The sequence below is a fragment of the Zonotrichia leucophrys genome, chromosome 1 (genome assembly GCF_028769735.1).
Source record: "Zonotrichia leucophrys gambelii isolate GWCS_2022_RI chromosome 1, RI_Zleu_2.0, whole genome shotgun sequence".
Lineage (NCBI taxonomy): Eukaryota > Metazoa > Chordata > Aves > Passeriformes > Passerellidae > Zonotrichia > Zonotrichia leucophrys.
This window is the reverse complement of record NC_088169.1, coordinates 86190366-86208164: the sequence shown is the minus strand read 5'-3', so window position 1 is coordinate 86208164 and position 17799 is coordinate 86190366. Positions and strand designations below refer to the sequence as shown.

General features: G+C 48.3%; 1 protein-coding gene across 7 annotated transcripts in view; it reads right to left on the bottom strand.

Annotated features, from left to right (window-relative positions):
• The window catches only part of GAB2 (GRB2 associated binding protein 2), a 93420-nt gene that overhangs the window by 41030 nt on the left and 34591 nt on the right, over positions 1-17799 (bottom strand). Inside the window, exon 1 of one of the 7 annotated variants that reach the window (XM_064720226.1) lies at positions 11943-11960. The exons of 5 other annotated variants lie outside the window; for them this stretch is intronic. The gene's annotated coding sequence lies outside the window, so the exon portion shown is untranslated. Of the gene's footprint in view, positions 1-5491; positions 5593-11942; positions 11961-17799 lie in introns of those variants that run through there. One more of the 7 variants, XM_064720220.1, reaches the window with a different exon arrangement.

The window sequence follows — 17799 nt, the reverse complement described above, 5'->3', positions numbered from 1 at the left end:
CCAGTCTTGAGGCTCAGAGGAACCTTGCTCCTACCCTACAGCCCAGACATGCTTCCAGGACCCAAGTGCCCTTCTCTCCGTGATCTGTGCAGCGGCATTACTGGGTGTTGCCAAAATGCCTTTCAGCAGCTCAGAGGAACTGAGGCACTTCAGATGCAGCACTCTGGGTGTCCTAACCTTCAGAGAAATCCCTGGGAGCATCATAGGATGTGTCTGCAGATACTGACCATGCCAATCTCTGTTTAAATGCCAGAATAGAAAGACTAATAAAACCAAAGGACAACTGGTTTGTTTTTTTAAATATCACGAATAATGCCAGGGAGACCCATGGAGAATCCCAGCTTCATTTGTTTTTCAGCATCCTCTGCTCCCTGGCATGTAGGCAACTCCTTAGCAAAGGAAAAGGTTATCATTGATTCTTCCAAGCACTGCTGACAGCAGCTCCTGGCCAAACTACCTGCGGAATGGACTCAGGGGGTTGTGGAGCTTGAAGCAAACCAGCAAAACAAATGTCAGCCATCAGCCCTGGCCCTGAGAGCTGAGGCCCTGCTGCCCTCCCCACGCCAGACACATCTGGGAGCCCACAGGAGGGGGAATAGCCACAAGGATAATGTATTAAAGGCTAAAACTGAAATTACAGGGAAAATTGTGCAGGTGTAACCCCCCATCCCATGAGGTGAGCAGAGTGTTTCTTTGGGGTGTGCTCTGTGCGAGGATCATGGCACCTGTGGGAGGGATGAACGGGGTTGAGGGACCACCTCAAGCTGCCCCCCTTCGCAGAGCTACTCTCCCTTGCAGAGGCCTCAGCCCCCATGGCATAGGGAAGGGAAGGATTTCCTCTAAGCACAGTCCTTAAAACAGCTTGTTCAGGGTGTCTTGGAAGTCAGCAAAGGTTTAAGAGGAGCATGTGGATAAGCATGATGTGAATTGTGACCAGTGCTCCCGCATTACTGGACACAGACTTCAGTTTGATTATAAGAGGTCTAGTTATGAGGAAGCACACGATATTTCTAAGAAGGAAGAACAAACACCTACAGTAACCCAGGAGACGCACCGAGGCAAGCAGTGTGCTGGGTCCCTCATGATAATGCCCAGGTGCTGAGCACAAGCTTTACATATTGGTGATGGGCACGTGCTAGATCTCAGCCAGCCAACTGCACCAGGATCCCACAGTTTTGGAGAATTTCATCGCTGAAATAATGGTAAGAAGCTCCTGTGGTGTTTTCCCTGAACAGTCTGATTCAGACCATACTTCTCAAAAGCTTAAAAATAGCTTTTGTTGATGTCTTTGAGATTTGTAATCAAATTAGTTTTGCACTAATTCTCAAAACGGCTCCTGGTGCCAGGAAAGCAACTTCAGTGCAATCTTCCAAAGGCAGTGAAGCAGCAAATTGCTTAGCAAGAGGACGTGCAAGGCTAGCAGATTTTGGCTTAATCTCACCCACTTCTCATCAAAATGGCTGCTTTTGAGTGACAAAATAGATACAGTGGAGCTGTGTCCATCAGGGAGGGAAAAACCAATTTCATCAGGCAGCAGCAATAATTTACTAGCCCATCTCCTCAAAATGGATCACCCAAATCACTGGGAAACAAACCTATGAACATTTTTTTTCCTAGTTCTAGGTGGTAAATGCCCCATTAGCTTCTTCCTGTTAACACTGAGTCATTTCTTTGCAGCCACCTGGCAGGACTAAGGCATGGGCATCCATTAGTGAAGGGACTACAAGAAGATGGAGTTGTGCAACCACAGGAACCAGCACCTGAATGCAGACATCCAGCACCAGTTCTTGCTGCTTAGCTTGTTGCTTTCCAACCATCTAGAGTCCAGTCTTGCAGCCTCCCTTCATGGCTGAGATATTGCATTACAAAACCCACAAAGTGCAGAAACCAGACTTCAGAATTTAGAGTTTTCATGGAAAAAACAGGAGGGAATGCTGCAAGCAAGATGAATGATGCTACCACGACCCTTCTTTTTACCACCAGTGTGAGAACCACAACTCCTGCAGTTCTCTCTGGCCTGTCTGGTAGCAATGAAAAGTACCACACAGTCAGGATCTGGCAGAGAAAACAGTGTAACACTCACATCTGGTTGCTTTGTGTAAGTTTTAACATAGGCTGGCTGCGAAAGGATGGGTCTTACAGGCACAACATGTCCTGGAAAGCTTCAGGAGGTGGAGCACCATTGGAGAGTGTGAGCACTGGACAGGGCAGGAGTCCCACAAGCTTGGGAAGACCACCCTGTCCATCTCTGTGTGGTGCCCTCCTGATGACAAGAAGTCACTGGTGTTCCTGTAATACAGCTTCTGACCCAGCAAAAGAGCTCATGGCAGCAGCCTAAGGAATGTCTGTCCTGGACAGGTGGCTGCAGGCAGCACAGCTGGAGGCATCTCCCACCACACTTCCCTGCAGCAGCACCAGCGGTTCCTGCCTCCTAGGATCAGCTTCCAAGCCAGAGAAACAAGTATCGATTGCTAGAAGAGAGTGGAAGTAAACAATCAAGAAACAGACAGGAACCTCCTTATTTTTGTGGACATTTTCTCTGAATTTTTGAGTGCTGGGCTCAGCAAGTGTATTTTATTTCTTCTCTGTGGATTTGCTGTGCCTTTATTGGGACCAGGGCTCAGCTTGTTTTTGCCGGGCTGTGGCTGCTCTTGGGGCATCTCTGCTGGCACCAACGCAGCTTGCCTCAACATGTCACTATATGCAGCAAAGGACATGTAGTTTGCAGCATGTGGCTCATCCTCCTGGGACACCTATTTCCCCATTCAAAGCTACCAATACCATCCAAACCTTCTAAATTTCAGCTTCCCTAGGATATCACCTTCCTGCAAGAGAGTGATTTAAGGGTCTACTGACCAGCAGCTATGACAGTGGTAAGATGTATGGGATCCAAACGTGTGTGGCAATCTTATCTGATGCCAAACCAAGGGAGGATGCAACTCCATGTGAACCTACACACTCTTTCCATGACCACCTTCTCCCAGCATGAGGCTGAGATGGCACACAGGCATCTCATCCTCCACCTGAATTTTCCTCCTCTGCTTATTTCTACCTCATCACAGCTCTTCTGGAGTCCCTGTTGCCATCAGTCTGCTCCTGCCAAAACACTGTGCCTCCCTGACACGTGTTGTGAGCCAAGGGCTGTGTTTGTTTAACAGCTTTACAATGTTGAGAGGCCAACAGCTTAACAGCCATAAAACGCTGCTTTGCAGCACAAATTTCCAGCTGTGCTGTCCTTTGCCGGCATCAGGTTCCTTCACGGTTAAATTACGGCTGCCAAAGGCCCTTAATGTCACTGAGAAATATTTTGACACTTGGCAAGTACTTCTTTGTTAAGAAAAAGTGCCCACCATGCTCCTATTGCGATGTGAATCCTCCCTGGGCACTGAGAACCGTGGCTGCTGCTCAGATTTTTTCCACCTCACTTTAATTTTGCAGTGGCACAGTTAAAGTTCACAAAACGGAGCAATTCCAGCTGGATGCTACCTGGAGCTGGCTGTTTTATGGGGAGCTGGGTTGGCAGAGGTGAGGCAGCACTGCTGGGTTCACTGCCTGAGGGCACTTAGCAGGGATGTTCAGGCAGTGTTTGGGACCCTTCCTGTTCCATCTGCTGGGTGAGGAACCAGAAGAGCCAAACCAAACAAGGCGGCTGCTCTTCAGCAACTGAGATACCACCGCGGGTGGCAGGAGACACCATCCCAGTGCTCCAGGAGTGAGGTCCCTCATGTCCCCCGTGGCTGTCCTGATGGTGCAATGCAGTCACAGAGCTGGTGGCATCAGGGTAGAGAGCTCAGAGAATCTGGGGCCTCCAAGAGCCTAAAAATCCAAGTGTTTTGACTGACAGCCCAGAGATGGGATTTATTAACTATGGTTATAGTGAGGGACATTCAGACAGCATCTTCCTCTCTGCTCCCCTGTTCTCTGCAAAGTGAATACAGAGATCCAGCCCACAAGCTGCCTCTGAAAAAAAGGGGTGAGGAAAAAAATAATTTGAATATCAGTAAAGCCAGGTATCCATTCCAGGGGAACTTGCCAAGTGCTACAATTGTGAGAAGGAAGCAAATAGTGACAACATGGAGAGATGGCTCTTGGTGGGGCCTGTAGGAGTGGCCCATCCAGTATTATCTTAGCTTCGAAGTGAGGAGCTTGAAACAGTCAGAGACTGTTAGCTTTGGGTTGAAAAGGATGTTCTTTCAATTAGGATCAACTTCGAGCCACATCTCTCTAATCTGAAACACTATTATTTTTACTACCACACCCTTACAGCACATATAGGGAGAGGGAGAGGGAGAGGGAGAGGGAGAGGGAGAGGAGAGAAGGAACTACCTGTATATTTCTCAGGAAATCTCTCTGCCCTGTTCCTTCTCCCCCTGACAACAACTTCATGCCCACCAGCACTGCACACCAGCAGTGTGAAATAAACCTTCCAAAATCTGACCTGACACAAATCACAGCATGTAATCCAAGCTGGCAGGCAGGATGAGTGACCTAGCCATGACATCAGGCAAGCTTCTCACACCAAGATGAAGCTGGGGACTGTGTGATTCAAGTAGGAAACCCCACAGCAGGGCATGCAGGTGCTTGTGTCCCAGATTTGCCCAGAACCAGAGAGGCCCTGGGTGCAGGACAGCTCCTGTCATTGCCCTCTGTGGCCACCAGCTGCCAATGGAGGTGCCATCATATCTACAGAAAGCTAGAAGTCTGTCCCAGCCCCACAGTTTTCACTCTGCGGTGCAGATCAGTCTTGCACCCCATTGAGCACATTCTCCCTCTGGCTCCATTCACATCTGGTGTGGCAGAGAGGAGTTCACACTTCAGGAGCATGTGAGAAAAACCACAACACCTGGAAAGGTCTCACTGTTCTTCCCATCCACTGTGTCCCCTCCAGGCTGCCACCACTTTAGCCATCCTGGCAGGATCACCCCTGGGAAAGGGGAATGGAGATACCGGGGGTGTGCCGAGAGCATGTGTCTGGTGGCTTGGGTCCTTCAGTGGTGTGCTGGTTTTGCCATCTGAAAGAATTACAGCTGTTGGACTCTGTAACCCAGCACTGGGGAGATCCTGTGCTGCCCACCCCTCCCCACAGCCCTGCAGCAGGAACAGGTTCCCCTGTTGTGCCTGGTGCTACCAGCATCAGCCAGCGAAGCCCCATACAGGAGGATTGCAGAATAACCTACTGGTGACCTGTATAATAATGTTGTCTTCCTCTGTGTCCCTAGGGTCTTTTTATCTCGTCTGATGGACAGGAGGATGCTGGTTTTATTATTCATGCAAGAACACCTCTCCCCTCCTACTGTAAGTGTTAACTCAAAGGAAATGTGGCTTGGAAGTAGATTTGTAAGCAGCAAGAAAGCCCCCTCTGTCTATGCAGGTGATTATGCTCACTGATTGCCCTCACACAGCCCCAATTCCCAGGGCAAACAGAGCTCCCTGAGCCCCACTCCTGCCCTTCCAGATCCCTCGTGGTTCTCCTTGCCCACTGCCGGCTCACCCTTCCATGTGGTGCTGGGAACTGGCAGCTCCCAGCGCTGCCCTCGCATCCTGCAGAGGGAAGGAGGCTGTTCCCTGCTGATCCCGCTCCAGCCCGCCGAGCTCAGGGTGGGCTCATTACCAGCCCCGCTCCGGGAGCCGTGATTGGCAGCGCTAATAACACCTCGCTGCAGCTGCGAGAGCCTGCGGGGCACGGGAAACCTTGCTGGGGCACAAAGAGCCCCCTCCTTGCTCAGGAACAGAGGGAAGGAGATGCAAAAAAAAGAAAACCCCAACCCAGTGCATATCTCAGCCTGTCAAACTGACCTTCCCTCCCGGGATTTTTTTTTTTCCCACTCCTGGAGGTGTAATTAGGCTTCAGAGCACATGTGGAATCACTACATGTGACATCCACCCAAGGGCAGCAGAGCCAGCAGGAGATATCCTGCACCGAGCATCACTCACGGCTAGGTGAGAGAGGGGGTTTCAAGGAGGAGAGGCACAAACACAGCCTCTTTATTTGTAAGATCATTTAAAAAAACATAACCTTCATAAACAGCTCTTGCCATCAGAGATGTTTGCTACCAGGGAAGGAAGGGTGAGGGATGGCTTGGAGCTACAGGTACACTGGGGTGGGCTGGAGGATCTGCTCCCCACCTCTGCCTGCTGTGAATGGGACGAGCAACACAGCAGTGACACAATGTGGAAAACATTTCCTTTCATATTTATTTTAGGGGAGTTCTCTGGTTAGAAAGATTTCAGTAGCTTTGTGCTGCATGGTCAATCTTAGGAAAATAAAGCTTTCTCTCTGGGACGTGAGGGCACTGACAGCATTTCTGATGGGATGCTGGAGTGCCTGATTAAGGATGAGATGGAAAAACAAAACACCAAATAGTGAGGCTGCACTTACACCACCAGACAGGCTGTGACTGTCTGAGAATGTAGGGAAACCCTGGCAGGTCCAGGAGTCCTCCTGTCTGGAGGGTGTAGAAAGGACGGACCCAACTCTACTGGCATGGGGATAGCATGAGACGCGACGGAAAAGTCTCATTAGATGTAAGGAAAAGGCTTCACAATGAAGGGCAGAACAACAAAAAACCTAAATGGGGTGGGTGAGATCTTTGGAGATGATCTTTGGAGATGGCCAGAACCTACCTGGACAAGACCAGGAGTACCATGATATACCTCCAGACTGGGACCTAACTTTAAGCTAGACCTGCCTTGAGTGGGAGCTAGTTCAGAGACCTCCAAAGGTCTTTTCTGACCTCAGTTACCTCCAAATCTACTCTTCCATAATTAGGTCCACTCACAGTGAAGAGTGTCATATGGAGACCTGATGAGGCCACTCAGACTCTGAGTCCTGTTGTAGGACCAGTGTAGCCATCTATTCCACATCCACCCACAGCATTCAGCATGGGAATGGGCAGCACTGGCATTTTTCAACTCTCATTGACTAAAGCAATTAGTCCGCCTTTTCTGAATAATTCCTTCTGCTGAAAGCTGGACAGCAGTGACCTTACAAGTGTGAAGGTGCCAGGAAAGCAAGGGGTTCACAGGAAGAACCTGGAGCCCAGCTCTTGCCCTGGGGCTGGCTACAAATGGTCCATGTGCAGAGCCTCCATTGCATTCCTACTGCTGTGCATGGATTTTGTTATCTGGAATTATTTCCTGCTATTCAGCCCTGTTCTGTACTCCACTCTGTTATTCCTTGCTGGAATCTCTCTCACTGCCCTGCTGTGGCACATCCTTTGTGGGGCACAGGAGCAGCAGCCAGAGGAGGGTGCAGGCAGGTGAGTGGGTGTGGGATAGACAGAGCCAGTGGCTCCCTGGAGATCTATAGGACACCCAGGCTTGTACCTTGTGGCCTCTTGGAAGGCTGACAGGACATGGGGCTGCAACATCCAAACAGGATGTTCCAGCAGCCTGTGATGTGATATTTCACTTGCCATACACACTGTGATACTACAGCCATACATATTTCACATGATGCACATCAAGGCTGCTGCTCTCCAGGTCTGTTTGCAAAAGCCAGCTAACACCACTGGCTGCACTCAGCCCTGTGCTCAAGGGCCAACCAACCCACCAGAGCAAGTCAGCCTGTGCCATGTGAGCACACCAAGAGCAAGAGCAGAGTTTAGTTTGCTTTTTCAAGTTTGGGTTTCTGGAAGCAAAAGCAAAGAGATTTTTTTTCCCTCCTGAGACTCTGGTATCAGTCTCTGATAAGAGCCTTCCCAGCCATTACACAAGTAGGGCTGGACATGGGAACGCAGCATGAATAAATGACTTGGAGCAAAGCATTTTGATAACTGAGTTTTTCTAGCTTTCTGGCCGCTGCAAGAGCAAAATAAATTCCAGAGCATTGTCAGCAATTTCCATTCCCTCAGCCCTAGCTTTGGGCTACCTTGAATTCCTACCCTGATTGCCCAGGGAAGCTATGCATGCCCCATCCCTGGAAATGTTCCAGGTCAGGCTGGATGGGGCTTAGAGCAACCTGGTCTAGTGAAGGTCACCTGTGGCTGAGGGGTTGGAGCTAGATGTTCTTTAAGATCCCTTCTAACCCAAATCATCCTATGATTCTATGAACAGGGATCTGCTCCAAAAGCACCCATTCTGTGCTGGCAGGAGCCACAGTTCCTGCCCCAGGCTTCTTTGGCAAATGTACACCAGCCTCTGCCTATGAAAAGCTCATTGCACAGATGAGTCACCCCATGAGTGCCCAGTGACAGTCACTCCAGGACAGGGCACCATGAGACAAAACAGCACTGCACATGTCCCCTCTGCCTTCTCCTGGAGGTTGTGGCTGCTCTCCCACCCAGTGTCACCTCCTGCCAGCCCTCTGTGACACCCAGGAAGATGCTCAAGAGAGGACACAGTTTACTTTCACCAGGCTTGGCCTTGGCTGAGAGAAACTTTCCAGGCAGGGCATCGCATTTTGGGGCTTCTTTTGTTCCACACCCATGAGCGTCCCTGAGACCCAGAGGGAGACAGGGAAGGGGCTGCTATCTATTCCCTATCAGTGAACCCTTTTCAAGCTCTAAACACTGCTTGTGTTTCAAAGCAAGCCTGAATTAAAGCAGTGCTTTTGAACAGAGAAAAGAATCTGAAAAAGCCAATTTGAGATTCAGTTTTAATCAGCTGGAGATATACAGCCATGTCAGTTCTAGCAGTGAATCCTGTAATTAAAACTGCTCTGCCCTCAATCTCTCAGGTGAAGGCGGATGGAAATACAGACGGACTTAGAATTGGATATCAGGAATGAGAGGTGTGTCACGATGCTTTCCCCTTCCCTTGGCATGCCACTTCCTTTGCTTAAAGGGTGCAGAATAAGTGCCTTACAAGGTGATACTGAGACTGTTCTGAGCTTAACAGGCTCTCTGCACAGCAAAAACCGCCACCCAATTTGGTTTGATAGGATGAGCTGGAGCTATCATGGGGGTGAAGCTGATAGTAAAGTGTGAGGATGTTTTTCCTGTCATCTGTAGGAGTCTGGCTTGTAGCAGGATATTTGGGATAGGCTTGCCTTTCCAGGGATGATTTCTAATTTTAGAAAAGCTCTGAGGCTTGTTAATTTTCAGCCACTTTAATGAGCTGTCTCATCATCTGTAACTACTTCCAGCTCAGCTAACCTTTGCAACGGGAGAAATTAGCCTGATTTGGCTCATATTGAACTCACAGTCTGCCAGACAACCCTTTTCACCTCCTCATGGTAGCTGTCTGGGTGGCAGGGGCAACATCACAGCTGCTGGCACAAAGGGGGCAACAAGGAAGACCAAAGGGCTGTAATGGCTTCTCTGCAAGGAACTAGTGAGACAGGTCTGGAAAACTGTCAGCACAGGAGAGATGCTGAGGAAATCCCCAGTGGCAGGGAGAGGGTGATGGAGATGACCTACTCCCTCTCACCCAAGACAAGAATGACAGGATATCATAGGAAAGTAACAGAAGCCAGGTTTGGGGCACACAAAAGGAGACTTCCCTTTGGGCAGCACAGCAATGACCTTGCTGAAGGGTGCTCAGGAGGATTCAAGTTTAGCTGGCCCCAGCTGGAGACTGAACAAGGTCACAGAAACAAAATGCCCCCAAGGTCACCAAGTGCCACCATGTGTGATGATGGATGTCTGCAATGAAAACTGTTAACAACAGGGAAAATACTATGAGAAGGAAGAGGAGGAGGGAGTCTTGCCAGCCTAGATGCTGGCTCACTGACTACTGTGCAGCACTGAAAGGATTTGGGAGTGACCCTCTACGGATGTTCAAATGTGCCAGGCTTGGAAGGGGCAAAGGAGGCAACAGTGTTCACACCAACCCTCACGGCAGAGCTCAGCCTTTGTGGCTTCACATGGTGCCCTTGCTTTGCTCTGGGAAACGTGGGTGTTCCCACTTTGGCAAGACAGAGAGGCAGGAGGCTGTGAAGCCAAACACATTAAATGTGGGCAAAAATGAGAAATGGAGCCAAAAGCTGCTATGAGAAAGACAGCTCTGCAGAGATCAGCACCAGTGGCAGTCACCTATCAGCTGGATTCTCATGGTTTAGTTGATTTTAGGGCCTCAGGTTCATTTCTGCAGCTTGAAAGGGCACTCCAATGAGTGGATTCCCTGGTGCTTCATAACATTGTAAGCTCATGTGAATGCCTTTCCTTAGTTAAAGATGATTTCTCTCCTCTTACAGCTCACCCTTTTGGATGAAACTCATGGAGACTTAATTATCTCATCTTTCTGTCAAGCCCCTCTGAAACCTGCTGGGAGCTTCACTGGTTTCCAGGAGGCACTCACAGAAAGCACACACACACACACACACACACACACACATACAGACACTCCCCAAGGCTCTCCCTCACAGCCCTGCCCACTGCCCTGCTGACAGGCACCCTGCTCAGGCAGTCAGGGCAATGGGTTGGAGGGCAGTGGGGGATAATTCAGGGTACACATGGGGACAGCCCTAAATCTGCACCATGCAAGGGTCCAGATCTTACCTGTTGCACAGCTGGTTGAGAGTGGCCAGCTGAAATATGTAAATTGCGGGTTTCAAGCCTGCTACAGTGAGGTACATCTTTCCAGATGTGCCCAATAGCCAAAACATCTGTCAGTGACAACACTTGGTTGGGGTCTGTGTTGAGTCCTCACAACATTTCCAGTTCTACAACCCGGTGCCTACAAAAGGAAATGTTCTCCAAGTTCCCCTGTATGTGTGAGAAACACAGATTCAGGCAGTTCAAGACTCCTAAGGTCCCTTCCAACCTGAATTGTTTTGACTGTAAACTGATTTCTTTTATATCACAGGCTTTTAATTAAATGCACACTTATGCCCATATGGACCCCATTAACTGTTCATTTGTCCTCATGTTTAGCCACCACTTCCAGAAAGAAAACAACAAGCAGGGGGTTGCTTCCAATCTGTCACTTTGTGGGTTTGACATCTTGCAAGGGGCTCTCATTATGCCCTTTTCCACTAGACTGGAGCTCTCTTAGCATGTTCATAGAGAGAAAGTATCACAAACACCTGGCTATCCCAACCCCTCATCTCTTCCAGGAAACGAACCAGCCACCAGTCTATGAATTTCTGTGCTAAACACCATTTCTACAATACTGCCATGTTTCCTTTCCTCCTCTTCAGCATCAACATTAGCAGCCAGCTACTCCAACACATGTTGCTGTTGCTGCATGTAAGGAAAAATAAATGCACCTCCTACCCCTTCATTTAGACATCAAAGGTCACTGTTGCTGTTTCTGCCGCAGCCTCAACTCACATTTCGCAGTTTCTTTCTACCAAACCCAGAAAACCCTGCATTTGGTGATTCACTGCCCCTTTCTGTAGGAACAATCTTATTTCTTTCTCCTTTGATGTTCAATTTTGCACTGGGCTGTCCTCTAACATATTTTTTTCAAATGTGCTCTGCTTGCCAAGTGATCTAGACTGCCCTGTCTGATGAATTTGTCTTTAACATTTACCGTTTCATTACCCTTTGTGCCACTGGCAGCTTCTCCCCACAGGAGCCATTAGATCTGCTTCACTTAGGGAAATGCTAAGACTTTGAAAAACAGCACGAAGAAGAGCCCCATTTGTGGGTGACAGCTTCCTGGGATCTGCCAGGTTCTAACTCACTTGCCATGTGCTTGGGGCTGTATGGACTAAGCCCTCATTTCCTGACAGCTCGCCTGACACTGGCAGACCTGTGGGCTTCAGCACTTGGCCCAGGATTGATTCTGGGCATCAACCTATTTCTGCCTAGGGAGTCCCTTCTGAACATTTCTTTTGCCTCCTGGATTGGAAGTAACTCCCTCAGTCAGGATTAATCTCATCTGTTTCTCCCCATATCTGGAAAGCTGTTGTCTTCTTTTGCCATGCTTTGGTGGAAAAGTGAGAAGACCACTGCTTCCTGGACCTCCATGTGCTTTTCATACTGCTCTGCTCATCTTTTCCTCAAGCACCAGATTTTCAAACCTATCCATGGCCCTTCAGTGATGGGAACACTTACGAAAACCAAGGGAAGATGGCCATTGAGAGTTTTGGTTGCAGCAGAAGGCTTTAGCAGAGGCAGTCTCCAGAGAGCATCCACAAAGAATCTGGAAGAGAGCAGGAAAGCCCTTGGCTCCCTTTCAGGAGGAAAGACCTTCCCCAAAAGGCAGCAGCACCTCAAAGGCACACACAACCAAGGTTTAACGGGTGCTGCAAGAGCAGATGACTGGGCATTGGCAGAGTCTCTCACCTGATTAACCACGTGTCTGCCCCAGCCTTTGCCTTTTGCCAGCAAACAAAGCCCAGGGAAGATATTCCTGAGCTCATATACTCTATTTGGCTATGGGAACTCCAGTGCATAATAGGTCACTTGATAAACAGTAGCATGGTTCAGTCAACATGATGAGAAGATCAAATGGACGAGGAGTTGGCCCATTCAAAGACAACCTACTCCTAATGAACGGTCACATCACTATTGTCTTCTACAAATTAGAGCCTATAGATTGTATATTTGTATATTTATATTGTATATAAAGATTGCAATTGTATATTTGAGATGCTACAGGGTTTCTGGTTATTCCTATTTCCAGTCTGACCAACAGCACAGTTGAGAACATTAAATATTCTGACTCTGACCTGAAGAATGGCCACACATCTGGCTGGACAGGGCACAAAAATAACCTCGGATCATGGTGACATATTGCCTTATTTAATGACTTCTTTAAAATCAAGGCAGCCAAAGAGAAGTAAATCAGCTGAGGTGCTGAAAAACAGCCAAGGATCTACCAGGGTTCTGTGGATTAGCCTTTTCTCCTTAAATGTAAATGATTCCATTAAAAATGGCTGTAGCCAGACACAACTGAGGTTTCCCCTGACTGATCACACAACTCTCCTCATTTTGAAAACCCAGTTGGAAGCCCAGCTTGATGCCCGTGTGCCTCAGGCTTCAAAGGAGTGGACAGCAGGGTGGGTACTAATTCCACATTACCAGCACTCCATAGCAGTTCCTCCATCTGCCTGCTAATGTGTGCTCAAAAACCAATATAAACACTTGTATCAGTGCACTGAAACAGGGGTAGCTCTGTTTTGTCCCTCGGCACAGATATGGTCATTGGAGGAGGACGATGGCCACCACCTCTCCCTCCACTGGAATCCCAACGGCCACTGACCCAGCTGTTGACCCCATCAATAGCTGAAAAGCCTTTCCAAAAGCAGCAAACCTCTCTCCTTTCATGTATTATTAAAATTCTCACTGGTTAATTTATTAGGGTATTTGCACTGGGAAAAACGACCTCTTTGTTGACCCACTTAAACATGCTCCACTCCAACACAAAATGGTCAGAAGGGCGAAAGGGAGAGCTGGGGAAGTTGTGTGCAGACTGATGTCCTTTGTCTCAGTGAGACAGCTCCAGGATGGAAGTGCTGGGACTCCCTGGCACGAGAGCAAAGGGCTAGACACAAGCCTTCACAGACCAAACCACAAAGGAAACATTCAGCCTTTATGCCAAATGGACACAGCCAGAGAAACAAGACTTCCCGGTCCCGCTTCCTAGGCAGTGCTCATCCCTCCCTGAATCTATGGGTTCGGGAAAGAAACCTTGATTTCTCTCCATGTTGCCTCCTTCTAACAATCTAAATGGAAAACACAACAAAGGGGGGTGGACGAACCCATCCACACGTGGTGGGATTTGCTCATGAGACAACGAAGGTGCATCCTGGTCATCCTCTAGTCCAAGGGGTCCAGACCTACACCCAGACTCTCCTCTTACCTGATCCTGTGTTTCTCTAGCATGAGAATCACTAGATTTGCTCCACAGAAATCCCTGATTCAAAGTAACTCGTATGGGATGTGGAGGAGCAGGGCACTGCTGAGCAAAAGCCACACTGACAGCGCAAACACCACTCAGCACCAAAAGTAGCCCTGTGAAACGAGCAGGATTAGCTGTAATTAGGTCTTGTTTTTTCCATTAGTGTCATAAAGATAAAGCTGCTCTCCTCGAAGAAAGGCGGCCTGCAAAGTGCTCGGACTCCACAGGACTCTCAGGTTATTAGAGAGGACACAAAAGCTCCATTTGCTTTCATCACTGACAAAGCACCTGCAAAGTGCAGCGATGACAAAAAGACACCACAAGGTGCCTTCAAACCTGGAGGGATTGAGAGCTCCATCCTGTGCCCTTCTCATTGCCCTGACCATCACACCAGATTCCTGCTAGGGAGTATATTAAAGCTCAAATGCTTTTCTGTGGCTCATCTCATGTGATGCTCTTTATCTCAAGCAAAGCGACTGCCAAATAACTTTTACACTAAGAGAGGAAGCAAAGAAAGGTTCATGAGGACTCCTAAAAAGTATCTGAAATTTCATCCCTAAAGAAATTACTTGGAAGAAGGACCTTGGAGATAGACATGGAACACATTAACCCCTGCTTATTCTTACTTTCATAAAGCTTATAACATATCCTGGGTGTTAGATGAGCAGAAGTACACAGAATGGGAGTGCACAGAATAAATTACAGGAGAAGGCTGAACACAAGTTTGGGAGGTAGGAGTTTGCAAGATCCAATTCTGCAGTTGCCATTAATCTGTCAAAAACCCCTGGAGAAATGGGGTTTTACCCTGTTGGGCCACCTTTTTCCAAGCATCAAATAAAGACTCAGACACAGAAGGATGTTACAAAACAATGACTGAACTGGCATCTGCAAAAATACTTTGGGGGTGGAAAGTGCAGTTATATGATGGCTGAGGAGTAATTTTTCTCCCTGCACCAGTTCTGCAAACCAAGAGGTAGAAAACAGCATGTGGGAACCTGAACCTGCAGCAAAGAGGGGTGGAAAGAGCAGTAACTGATGAGTTTTATTGCAGGATGTGTTAATCATCTCTCTAGACGATGGACTGGATGGGGGTGGGAGGACTTGGCAGCTGGGATTTGAGATGTATTTGTAATGCTAACACACATCTGGGATCCATCCTGGAACAGGAACACCGTGTCTGGACCAGGCAGGCCAGAAGAAAATGTTCTTTGTGGCCAACCTTCATGAAGGACCTGACCTGCTGAGCCAAGTGTGGCCTTCAGAGGTGCCCCGCAAGCAATCTGGGGTCATGAAATACCACAGATACTTTCCAAAGGGAGCATGGAGTCTCTCTGAGTGATTTGCTCAGAAGCTGTAAGAACGGTCTTGCATGGACTGCCAGGGAAAAACAGGTCCAGTTCTCATTGTGAGCCTTTGTCCCCAAATTCTTTGGCAGAGCAGACTGAGCTTGCTGCTCTGGTGGCTCAAGTCCGTGCACAATGACATTGAAAGATGCTTTAACCTCTGTTTTAGGGTGCTCAATTCAAAGTTTTCTGCTTATCTGACACACGTGACGTGTCTACCCACCAGCACAATCCTCCATATTTCAGTGCAGTTATCTCTGGCTCACAGCAGTGAGCAGGGCACCAAGGTGTGGGCACGGGCATCCACGCATGCCAGGATCAGGGACTGCACCTACAGCTGATAAAACAGGCACCGTGTTCCTGCACAGGCCCCCATTTACAAACTCCTTTGGAAGCATTTCATCTTCAAAAAGCAACATTAATAAAATATGGCACTTCTCTGGCTGTGCTAGAGAATGCATGGAGTACCTGGGTTTTCTGCCCCAACCTGCATAGGCTGTTGGGTTTGGGAAAGAAAGATGGGGAGTCTACACCGCTACCTGATACCTCAGATTCCCTGGCTGGGTGTTTCCAAGGATATGTTTTTCCAAGGATATTCCCTGTGCTCTGCAAGAGTCTGAGGGAAGGCACTCCTTATTACATCACCTGCTGATGTGCAGGGGATCCCATGCTTTGCATTTGCTGTGATCTTCCTGGACACCCTGTGCATCCGTGCACTCCCAGTCCAGCTTGATGCTGCCCCACTAAGCTGCAGCAGCCCTGCTGCACATGGTTTGTGTTGGCTCTGTGGATGCCCTTTGTGAGCTCAAGTGGCTTCTGCAGCTGTGTAAACAGGAGTGAAGCCCATGATGGATCCCTGACCTATCTACACGTGGCCTCCTCACCCTCCCACCAGCAAGGATGAGCAATGAAGACCCTGCTGGGTTCTCCACCCTGAGAAAACACTGGAGAACAGCTGTCCTTCACAGCAAGGGTGGGCTCCACGTGTAGCCCAAGTACTCCTCATAGCCACTCTTAGCATCCCAGGATGCAGAAGAACGTCCAACATGAAGCCAAGGATGTCTCCTTGCTACAGACAGCAAAATCAAGTGAGAGATTATAACAGCAGGAGCATGGAAGAATGGAGACTTGGAAGATCTGCCAGCAAGACCATTTGATTATGTCTAGAGATAACATTTAACAGGGTTTTTTTTCTATGGGAGAAAGCAGCCTCCCCACACACAGGTGAGCTGAGAGAGAAACTCTGAAGATCTCCTTGATGCTGCAGGTCTTCAGAGGGGTTTGAGTCTGGCAAAGCTCAGTTTCAGATAACTTCACTAAGGAGAAGACAGGAGGGATGAGCCCAAGGAAGGACCATGAAGACAGGCACCCACTGGGCTCCACAAAGATTGGTCCTGTATTAGTAGTGAACAGGGTGGAGCTGGGTTAACAGCTGGCCTTGATTAGCTGGTCCCTGGGTTCAGCCAAGGGGCCTTGGGGCCACCTCCTGTCTGCACTCAGTCAAACAAGACCAGGAAGCACCTAGACCCTATGAAACCCAGCTCTCCTTCTGGCTTCACATACCACAGGCACCTGGGTTTCCTATCCATCACTTGGATTTCTTCTAGGATGGCACCTCCTGTATCACCATCAGGTTCAGGTGCCAGGATCCCAGGAAAGTATCAATACACTGCAGGAAATTCAGAGAAGAACAAAGCAAACTATTATCATGGAGTCAGAGAGACTGACTTTCTGAGCTCATGTGTTTAGCTTGGCTTAACGGCAGCTTAGCAGGGGCTTGGCAACTCAACTGTCTGCAAATATTTGAAGGGTGTAAACACCAAGGACAAGAGAGAAATCACTGAGGGAGTTTTACAGAGTAGGCTGAGCAGGAATGTAGGCACTCACTGAGCACCATTGCTAACTGGGGCTGGGGTCTCTCCACGTAAATTACTGAAGCTCCCAGACCTTACAGCTGCTCTCAGGTCTCGGTAGCACCTGTTGTGTCACGATGGGGCTCAGAGAAGCACAAACAGCCCTCATGTCAGGTTTTATACCTGAGGATGCCAACAAGGAGAAGGTTCTTGGATGCTGGTGCTCACCAAGGCAAGGGCACGTGGTATCTAACACCACACAGCCCTGCTCCTAGCAGGTCTTCAGGTTGTTCAATGAACACATTTCCCCACCTACACCCTGTTTTTCTCTTCTATCTCTAGCAGTTTCAAATCTAAAGCACAGGGATGAGGGCTGATTTTTAGCTGAAGTCTTAGGACAGACATGGCAAGAAATGTTTTGCTTATTCATAATAATTCTGCAAATTTTTTTTTTGTTTCATTGGACAAAAATATCCTTGAATTTCCCTTCCAAGCTCCTGAAACAAATAATTTTATAACTATATTTGGCATTTCATAACTATATTTGGATTTTTCCGTTTAAAGTCAAACTGACTTTCACACTGGAAGGGTTAAAGCAATCGCTCCAAATTAAAATATTTAATTTATAGTCAAAGGAAATACTTATTCATCTTTCAAGCTAACTTCTGTGGCCTCACAGAACTGCAAGAAAAAACCCCCAAAACAAGTCACCACATCTCATGTCTCATAAGGTGACTCCAAACTGTTTGGACACCCTGGAGTGACGTTGCTAAACCCCAGACGAGGATATATCCCAGTAGGCACAAAAAAATTGCTTACGGAAGGGAAGATTCAAATTTAGAGTGGCTGCCTATCTATAAATAGTCTGCAGA